Source organism: Lycium ferocissimum, chromosome 7, assembly GCF_029784015.1.
Source record: "Lycium ferocissimum isolate CSIRO_LF1 chromosome 7, AGI_CSIRO_Lferr_CH_V1, whole genome shotgun sequence".
NCBI classification, from domain to species: domain Eukaryota; kingdom Viridiplantae; phylum Streptophyta; class Magnoliopsida; order Solanales; family Solanaceae; genus Lycium; species Lycium ferocissimum.
In genome coordinates, this window is record NC_081348.1 from 16,309,215 (window position 1) to 16,320,383 (window position 11,169).

At 33.6% G+C, this 11,169-nt stretch overlaps 1 long non-coding RNA gene across 3 annotated transcripts; it reads right to left on the bottom strand.

Moving 5' to 3' along the window:
• Positions 1 to 3,982: 3,982 nt before the first annotated feature.
• Positions 3,983 to 8,992, bottom strand: LOC132063536 (uncharacterized). Of its 3 annotated transcripts, none has more exons than XR_009416391.1 (4): positions 8,926 to 8,992; positions 8,537 to 8,732; positions 8,336 to 8,430; positions 3,983 to 4,341 (listed from the first exon to the last, which is right to left on the bottom strand). It is a non-coding gene; the product is annotated as an uncharacterized LOC132063536 (long non-coding RNA). The 3 variants fall into 3 exon arrangements; XR_009416390.1 differs by having other exon boundaries at positions 8,537 to 8,748; XR_009416392.1 differs by having other exon boundaries at positions 8,537 to 8,653; positions 8,926 to 8,980.
• Between the last annotated feature and the right edge of the window lie 2,177 nt (positions 8,993 to 11,169).

Genomic DNA, 11,169 nt, shown 5'->3' on the forward strand with positions numbered 1-11,169 from the left:
ACAAAAGGCCAAAGCTTGCACATACGATTCCATAAGGTTGTACCCCGAGAAGAAGGAAAAATCAAAGGCAGAGGCTTACTTTTGATCCCATATTTTCCTTCTAACACCGAGACCCATAAAGCCTGAGGTTCTGAGATAAATCTACAACACAACTTGGCAATAAAAGCATCATTAAATTTGCTCAGACTTTTGATGCCAAGACCTCCTTTCTCCTTTTTCAAGTGAAGTTTTTCCCAATTTACAAGATGCACCTTTTGAGAATCTGCATTACTTCCCCAAACAAATTTCTACACAACTTTTCAATTTTAGAGCAGTCAGTTATGAGAATGACACAAGATTGCATGACACAAGAAGGTATTGACATAAGAACCGAATTAACAAGTGTGATACGCCGTGCCAAAGTGAGGGATTGAGACTTCCAAGCACTTAAACGACTTTTAACTTTATCCACCAAGTAATTAAAGTACCTACAACCAACTCGGCTATGAAGAATGGATACACCTAAGTAGTGACCCCAATTGTTAGAATATTTAAAGCCAGAAAGCTGCTGAAGACTAGAAATAAGCTCAGGAGTGTAATTTTTGAAACACAAAAGCCGTCTTTTCCACATAAATTTTCTAACTAGAACAAGTACAAAAATCCTCCAACACACCCAAAATTACCTGTAACTGGTCCAAAGAAGCCTCTGCAAATAAGACAAGATCGTCCGCATAGAATAAATGAGATAAAGGGGGCCCGTGTCTAACCAAATGAATAGGACGCCAAACACCATCTGTGACCGCTTTATTAATGTCATGGGATAACCTTTTCATGCAAAGCACAAAAAGATAAAGTAATAATGGGTCACCCTGTCGAACTCCTCTTGAAGGAATAAAAGAATCTGTGAGTTTTCCATTTCAAATTAAGTTTGAATTACTTGTTACCCAACTTTTAACAATCACACTAATTATGGCAGTAGGTAACCCAACCTCCACAAGAGTATCATAAATAAAATCCCAACAAAGACGATCATAAGCTTTTTCTAGATCGACCTTAATCATTATCCACCCTGTATTGCCTCGTTTCCTTCGCATAGAGTGAACAACTTCTTGAGCAATGATAATATTATCCACAATTTGGCATCCCAGAACAAAGTTAGTTTGTGTCCTACCAATCAAAGTAGGGAGACAACGTATTCCCTTTTGAAGTTTAAGCAAAAATCCCAATTATTACCAAGAATACCGGCCCATTATTGCCATTTCGATTTGGCCCAATTGTTTAATGATCCCCTGTATATTGTACTTACAAAGTCCATCTACATGATACATCACGAAGTACTGATTTTTTTTAAAAATCTCACTCAGGATTTGGATAAAATGTACCTCACTTCTGGTTTGAAATATTCTACTTTTATTAATATTTTAATATTTACGATATGTATTGATATGAAAAGTTTTTATAATATTCTATAATCGCTTGTTTAATTTGTAATTAATTATGTAAAAAATAACTAGAAAAATCAATCATTTAGCTGATGAAAAATAACGAAACCAATAATTAGGAATTACAACGCATGCAATTATGTTACATATCACCGAAATTGGACCATGATTTAAGATTAAAAAAGGAAATACCAACCTGTTGGCCTAATTATTAAATGCTTTTAACTCCTTTTTGTGCATTTTTCATTTGATCTATTCTTTCCCTGCTAAACATGACTTTGTAATTTCTTTTATTATAATTGAAGAAAAAGAAAGAAGGAACGAAAGGAAATATATTTAGATATTTTTGTTTTGGAGGAAGCGTTTGAGTAGATGTATATTAGTAATAATTAATCACTTCAGAATAATATAAGTAAATTTAATAGCTCTATACCAAATGTATCTCATAAAGATAGTATCTACCAGAAGGGTATGTTTGGAAAGTAATATCATAATTGGATTTTTTGTAATTACCAGGTTTAACGACACAACCTAGTAATCACACACTTTGATAATTAGAAAGCTCTGTTCGTTTGCCATAACGTTATTACAATCTAATTAAAAACATAATGTTTGGCTGCACAAGTCTAATTATACAGTGATCTTCTAAATTTTAAAAATAAAGTTGATTATCAAAAACTAAACGTTGATGTTTGACAAATATGCCATCTGATAAGAAATATTATTAAGTTTTATATATTACTAGGTAATCAGGGTATTTTTTTTTGTTGAAAAAGTAATATTAAATAATTACGTATTTGTAACTAATATTGCAAAACATAATTGAGATAGTTTTCAAATAAATTATTTCTTAGTTGAATTAGTTAATTAAAATTCTAACTAAGAACGCATTTTGCAAGAACATCATGGACTGCATATATTTTAAAAAAAAAAAAAAAAAAAAATTGACAACCATAATTTTTTAATTGTACAAATATTCGATAAAAGGTAATCTATCAATTCTGGCATTACTCAGTATAAGTCAAATTTGACTAAACCTAATTCAAATTCAACATGGAAATCCAACTTTAATGACTTCACTCATTATAAATCAAGTTTGTAGCTAGATGACTCTTTATTTCTATGACTAGGAGAGGTAATTTCAAAGATTATAATAATGCTCATCAAAACAACTTTCGTTGTCGCTAGAGGTGTCAAATAGCGGATTGGGTCAAATTTGAACGAATTAAAATGGGTTGTCTCAATAGACGGGTCAAGACCCAACCCACCAAAAAATTATTTGGGTCAAAATGGATCGAGTCATAATAGGTTAAATTGTGAGTCATAACTCAACCCATTCAAGTCACGTTTACTAAAAGTGAAGCAGTAGTAACATGGAAATGACCTCCATGAATAGCACAAATTGACAGATCAATTGATTATAATCATAGGGTGTGAATCATGATTAATAAGTTAAATAGAACTTCTCTGTACTAAAAATGCTCATATTAAAGGGCATTACTTTTTGTATTTGAAAAGATTCAGTCCCATTTACGTTTGAATTGACCTTTGGTTCTGAACAATTTTCGAAAAGAATAATTCTTAAAAGGAGCTTATGTGAAAAGTTTTCTAAGAAGTTAATAACCAACTAATAAAGTGAAACAGATTTTCTGAAGAGAATAGGCCTAATGGGAAAAGTTGAGTTTTTTTTTTTTTTATTTCTCACTCAATGTTCAATACCTGCATTGAATTCCGATTAAATTCAGATTACACATTGTAGGGCCCATTTCTAGAGGCAATGCTCCCAATAGAATTTTTTCAATTCTTCGAGGTTCGAACCGGAAACCTCTGACTAAAGGTGGAGGGATCCGAACCATCTCATAACACATGCTAGTGGGAAAAACTGAGAACTAATCTAAAGAGCAAAAACTATCCCCCAGGGGTTGAATATTGACCAGTCCAAAAGATGGGTTATTTTGGGTTGCAATCCAATTTGCCCCAGTAAGAAAATATCACCAACCTGAGCCGTTAAAATTTGGTCAGATTGGACGGATTACACATTTATGGGTCTAAGTTTGCCACCTCTATAATGCTCTTCCAAATAAATTTCTATGGACAAAAGTTGCCAGTCAAAATCTTTCCACGAATTTATCTTCAGTTTCCTCAGTGTAAGATGAGCTGGTGACTTTGGTGGGCATATCCAACAGCTTTTCGACGATTTAGGTGTTAAAATATAATCACACTTTTACAATGAAGAAAATTTTATATAACAAAATTAAGAAAGAATATATCCAGATATAATTCTCTATGTTGGAAGTTCTAAAAACTGTGAATCACAACAGAGACGTCGCGAGTAAGTTAGCCACGTTTTTCTGTCCGTGGTAACATTTCATTACCCACGGTTATATTTTCTGGGTAGCTACTATACGGTTAAGACGTGGCTAATTATTATTGATGAAAAATTATATTCAAATCTCGAAATTTGCCACACACAGAGCCGTGGCTAAACTGATGTGCCGGGAAAAAATTGTTACGCTGAACCGTGGCTAAATTTTACAGCTTTTTTTATAAAAAAAAAAAAAAAATTTAAAAAAAAAAAAAAAATTATATCTCAAGAATTCCTGGTAATTACACATTATTAAGAGGTATAGATACTAATAAAAGCATATCCCAATAAAAAAATCATTTGCTAAAATTGATGAAAGTTTCATAACTAGACGACACGGTCTTTTACATTTGCCTTAGAAGTTCCATCCTACATTGATGCAGTTCACCAACTTGAGCCTTTAATATCTAAATCTCTTGTTTCATCTCTTTCATTTCCTTCTGGGTGGAATTCATCCAACTCTTGCCTACACATTTGCTGACTTTCTTTGTGTCCTGTGATTTAAGTCCTCTGGTAAATTGAACTAGCTGAAGTTAGTGTCCTTGTCGTATTGACCTGTTCAAAAAGTACAAATAGTACATTCAAATCAAGTGTGTGGATATTGTGATTTGGAGTTAGCTGATAGTGTATCTGACTAGATCACTCATTTTTGTTAAAGGTATTAAAGAGAATTCATGTCAAGTTTATAGGAACCGTAAGGAATGACTCAAAAATCCACTTAAACAGCTTAACTGAGGAGTGAAGCAGCTGACCAACAGGATATCGATGAGAGTGGTATATAAGACAAAGCCAATTCGATTAATGTGAGACAACCTTCCAATACAATATTAACTTTAATTTTTATAGTAATTTGAAAGCTTTTACTTGGCTATATGACTAGATTCAGTAAACATACATGTGTACTCTTCTTTTAAGTATTAAAGGTTCATATTAAAAGAATCTACTCTATCAATATCAGTAGGATTCGAACGTCTAAAATGATGAAGTCCCACGAAAACAGCTCTAGAAGGAACGTAAGTCAAGGAACAATTTGAAATAACAACTTCCGACACAGAAATTACATAAGTCAAAAGGGGCAAAGTGCGAGGTCCCAGGTTTCGTTAGGGAGAGAAAACGTATGTACATAGATCACTTCAGAGCTAAATCAAATATACCAAGACATGTCGCATTATTAGGATACTTCACTCATGATAATGCAACCAAATTTTACTTATCAGATCAGCTTAAAAGTAGAGCTGGTTAATGAATAATGAACTAAAAGCTCTACATAAACCTTTTGATACTCTTATGTTCTCAAACGTTTCCCAAATATAGTTAGAAAAACACATCTATTGGCTATTAGTATCAACACTTCAAAATAAAGGATGCATGTGGAACATAACCTAGACAGGATCTTAAACAAAAACAAACTAAATGGAGTGATTTTCCCTTAATATCTTGTGCACATGATCGTATATTTCTCAACAAAACTAATTCTTATCCATCTAGCTAGTTCTAAAGTGATGAGAAAATTGGGACACCGGTTAAGTTATTTACGGCATCGACAAAAAAATAGCCGGAAATCTTTGTTTTTGTTGCTAATTTCTGGTATCTGTACAATTAGGAGTGACCAAAGAGAACTTGAGGGTGAAGTATTTGTGGCTGTTTTACTTCTTCAGTGTTCATAAGGGCAAAGTTAAGAGGTTTATGGTGGCTAATCAAAATGTTGACGTTGTAGTGACAACTCCTACAATGCACAGCTAACAAAGTGATCCTTCAAAGTTTAAAAAGAATATAAGCTCTCCAAACTCAATTTCTACAAAGTCAATATTCATAAACATAAAATTTTATGTGAAATATTCCTGTATCCCTTTCCTTCACAGCCTTCACCCAAAACCTCTTCCATAAGTGTCACGACCCAAACCGGAGGGCCATGACGGACACCCGGGCCCTTACCTGTCGAGCACCGCTAATCATGTTTTCATATCATAAACATGAGTGGACCTCGAGGGTCATTAGATGGAAATATGCTAGATTATAAGAGAAATATGCTGAAAAAGGGTTGAGCCTGAAAAGACATACTATATAACTATGCTAGACAAAATTGTGCAAACTAACAAGGTCATCATGGAATACCATACAACAAAAATATTGGGGGGGGGGGGGGGGGGGGGTGTGGATACAACGTCTAACTATAGCATGACTGTCTTCAAGCCTCTACTGGAGTATATGACATAATAAGGTCGGGACAGGGCCCCGCCATACCCGTACGCACACAAACGTATAACGTAACAAAAACACAACAAGAAGTCCGAAACAAGAGAAGTGCTCCAATATTAGCTAAACAGCAACCTACCGGGACGGATCGTCAACCTGTCTACCTGAACCTGCGGGCATGAAACGCAGTGCACCCAAAAAAAGGACTTCAGTACGGACAAAGTAAGGATGAAATGAATGCAACATGTATGTCTGAACTGCCTCTAAGGGCCAATGATATACATAAATATTGTGCATGCATGCATGGGGGGTCATACATATATATATATGCGTATATAACGCCTGTCAAGCTTATGTGGGCCTCCCATCATATCATATCGGCCTCTGTGGACATCATCATCATCATGTGACCAGCTCATCAGGTGGTAGTGCGTATATAACATCGTCACTTTCCCTATACCCTTTATATAATACATAATATACGCCTATATAACGCTTGAGGGGTCATAGGTCTGTATGTGTATGTATATATACACATAATATACCCTTTAAATATATATATATATATTATGAGATAGCATTTTCATCGTTATGAGATAGTGACGTAAGGTCGTTACACCTCCAAACATCGTTATGAGATAGCATTTTCATCAACAAGTGACTATATGAATCATACTGAATCTGAAGAAGGACTTGCTGAAAACGACATTCTAGAATATGAATCAACATGGAAACTAAGAATAGAATCTTTATGGAGTAACGTTTACGTTCCGTTCATAAGGATCATGCTAAAAGAAGGAAAGTTAGCCTTAACATACCTCAAGTCGTCAACAAAATCCCACAATGAAACTGTCGGGATAGTATTCCAATCTCCTTAATACAGCACACCTAACAGTCAACAACACAACAACAACCTCATATAAGTCTCTTTACATCACCACTCACCCCAAGATTTACATCAAAATAACTCAATATACACTTTGTATACAACACTTATACACTTTCTTCTTTCAATTATACCAAGTATAACATCCTCAATACAATCTCAACACCAACTATTATCCTTACAACAAGGTTTTAGCTTAAAACACATTAACACTATGACTCGAGTTAGATTACATCTCAACATAAACTCAAATTCATATTTGAACCTTCCTTCCAACTCCTTTCCCTCCAAACCTAGCATAGCCATCACACAAACTCATAAACATGGAGTTAAGATAGAATCTTACCTCAAAACTCAAGAATACATCAATTCCAAGAGTGCTTCACCTTGAAGTATCCTCCAACCACTACCAAAAGGAGAAACAAGCTTCCATAATCACTCTAGAACCTTTAAACACTTGATCTTCTCTTTTGATCCTTGATTTTTCTTAGGAGTTTGACTAGATATGATGGGGAGAGTTTTCTAGAATGTTGAAGATCAGGGAAAGTGGAGAAAATGAGTTAAAATGAAGGGTATACGAATTATATAAAAATAAAAAATAAAAAAAACATAACTGAGCCAACTTAAAAATACGGCCACAAGTACAGACATATTTTTAAATATGGTCCGTATCTTGGACCGTAATTCTCAGGCTAAAAATCATCTACTCTGCCTAAGGAAGTACGGACTGTATTTCCAAGTACGGTCTGCATTTTCTATATACGGTCCGTATTTATGCTTGCCAAAATCAACTTTCGACGAAAATTATTCTCTTCTTTTCATTCATCCTCTAATCCTTCCAACACATGCCAATCATGAACTTAAACCTTCGTATACTCAAGATGAACACGTCTAATCTCATATAACCTCGAAGATAATTCCACTTCCCAAATCTAAAGCAATCAACTCACGAAGAAACTTAACGTACGAAAGTACAGGGTGTACAATAAGAGTGCATACTGGTACCCAGGTATCTATTGATTTCCCTTTATATATTTATTATGTTTGGTGCTTCAGGTTTATGATATTGATTTATACCACTATGTTTCTAACACTGTAAAGGATTCCAGTAATCCAAATATTAATTTGTTAATAACTTCTGAGAGAAGAAACTCAAACAACATGTGCAGGGGATAAAAACTCACCATAACTAAGAAATACAACAAACAACAGAGAGGAAATGGAACAAAGTAGTTAAATATTGAAAAATAGCACCCAAAATGATGGCTTAGAAACAAGAGCAACAGAAAACAAATTACAGAGATTAGTGTGAAGAAACTAGTAGGAACTTTGAACTTGGATTTAATTTCTTCTAATACATATGTGATCTCAGTTTCTCGTTAATACAAACAAAATCAATATTCTGAATCTCAAATATGGGATAAATACACTGTAAAAGTACATATAGAAGAGATAATAGAGACTTACAAAGATGTGTTATCTAGGGTTTAGGCCATGAGAGAGAGCCCACAACACAATTTCCTGTTCTACAATCAACTGCATACCGTTCTGCTTATATAAGACTACAAAAAATGACTTATCGATATATACATTCTTGTGTAGACATACAAAGACCGTTCTATTTTCAACCTCACTAAATGTTATAGTTAGCAACAATCAACTGCATACCACCATATCAAGTGACAGCTTGTCGAGTTCGAGCATCTTGCACTCAACCTATTTGACAATTTGCCTCTAAAACATCATAAGGCCACACAAAACCAATGTAAAAGGGAAAGTAAGCACCTTCATACGAAGAAATGGTTGTTTGAGAACCTCATCAGGAATAATAACAGGTCACGACTCACTAGCTTGAATCTCTGTTCTAATCATCAAATGAACTCAAAAAAAATCAGAGTTAAGGCTACAAACAAAAAACCCTAGACTGAACAAAAATCACTGTCATAAACAAACAAAAAAACAAAAAAAAAGTCGCTTTCAAGCTACTATTGTTGATTCTTAATCTCAAATTTCTACAATTTACAGACTCCTCAAAGAAACTGCAAATCGAACAATACCTGGAGAGAAATCAAACCAAATGCTTCGCCTTCAAACAAAATTGCCAGACCTTTAAGCCCTAGAAAACCTGAAAAAAGAGGAGGAATAAGGTCAAACAGAAAATGATTTAACTATCCTCTGAAAACAAAAAGTTTTCTGGTTTAGAGATTTATACCAAAAAATGAAGAGAAATTTGGCAACAATGTATCCTAAGAACTGCTAATTCCCAAACATAAACAATGTAAATTTGGCAAACATAAAATTGAACACAAACAAAAGCAAATCAACAATTGCAACATCAATAGGTATTCAAAATTGTTATACCCACACATTTAGATGAAATTAGAAAAAACCCCAAAACAAAAAATGCAGTAAATTTGAAAGACCCAGCTATACGTAGAACAAATCGCTTGAAATAAGAATCTGAAGCTGGGGACGATTCCGCTACCTTGAAAATCCATTTTGTTAGTCAAGACGATGAGGATGAATTTGGGAATGGCCTGGGTTAGAGATTTTGTTCGTTCGTTGGGTTTTCTAAAAGAGTAGAATTAAAAAATCAAAGGAGAAATATTAACATTGTGAATGAATGGGAGGGAAATGAAAAAACAGAGGTGGGGGAATGAAATTTCGAGCCTGCCTAATTTATCCACACATTGGAATGTGTAGAGAAGTTGACATTTTTTGGTTAATTTTGCCATGGTTTTTAGAACCGTGGCTAATAGCCGCTTTATTTGTAGTGACCAGAGGTTGTTTCCGATAGCACGAACATCATTTTCAAAAAATGGTTTGAAAGAAAAGCAAGAATAAAATGCTAAGATGAAAATATTGAAGAATGTTTTGTTTTTGTTACCCCTTTAACAGTAACTTTTAAGGGTTAAAACCTCGTAACTCAATACAGTCAGACATGTCTATAACAGCATCCTCATATAGTAGCACCTCTCTACAATAACTAAGTTTTTTTTGAAATCGATTTTTATATTATATTTTACTTCTCTATAACAGCATTTTACTTAGGTATAATACATAAACAGACCCTTAAATTTGACCTCAGCTGGCAAGTATGTCCTCCAACTTTAGGTCTGCACAAGTAGGTACCTCAACTTGTATAAAGTTAAACATGTAAACACAAATGCTAATGTGGCACTAACGTGTCACATAAATTTTGAAGGGCCACGTCAGTGCCAAGTCAATGCCACGTCAACATTTGTGTTTACATGTTCAACTTTATACAAATTGAGGTGCCTACTTGTGCACACCCAGAGTTGGAGGGCATATTTGCCAGCTGAGGCCAAGTTTAAGGGCATGTTTATGTATTATGCCTTTTACTTATAACAGCAACAACCACTTTATTACATTACACTATTTGTAAAATTACCTCCCATATAACAGTTATCTTCCGTTTTTGGTAATGTAATAGATAACCATTTTTATAAAAATAGAATATCTGTAATTACCAATAATAAGTGTAGAGATTTTGACCAAATATTTAATTTGATACTTTAATATACTATATTTATGACCGAATGTTATATATGAATACACATTTGTAATATAACAATTCAACTCTTAGATTCCCTTCAAGGAAAAGTAATTGGATACCCGTTTGCTAAAAGTTTGGATATAAATCTTCATCCTCAAGCGTTATATCACCATTAAGAGATTGGAAATCTACGAAACAATCTACAATTATAAATTTCTTCCATCAATCTTGAAAGAATTTAATTTTCAAGTAGATTTAAAATGTTTGTCATGAATCTTAAAACTTTATACATCCAGTTATGAAATTATTAAATTGTATTAACTTTCTTTAATACTTGGTTAGTGGAGTATGTATATCTTTGAGATTTAAAATTTAAATTATTTTGTTAATTTGTATAACATAAAAAAATAAAAGATTTCATGCATTTTTTATTTATTTTTTGCCTATAGCAACCAACTATTATTTAAATGACAAATATTGTTATAGGTGTATAATAAACATTCTCTATAACAACCAAACAATTTCGAAAACCAACACGTTATAGAAAGGTTTGACTGTATTTATTGGTGTGTGTATTTCACACTCCTAAAATTAAAAATACGTGTCATTTTTACTTAGAGTTAACACATAAACCCCCCTAAACTAACATGAAAATCTTGCAAGTTTTCATACTTAATTCTCGGGTATTTCTATTACCTCGTAAACTATAATATTTAAATATTAGAAACCCCCGAAGTAGAAAGCCTATTTCTCATGTAAGCTCCATCTATATCACTAACTAGTG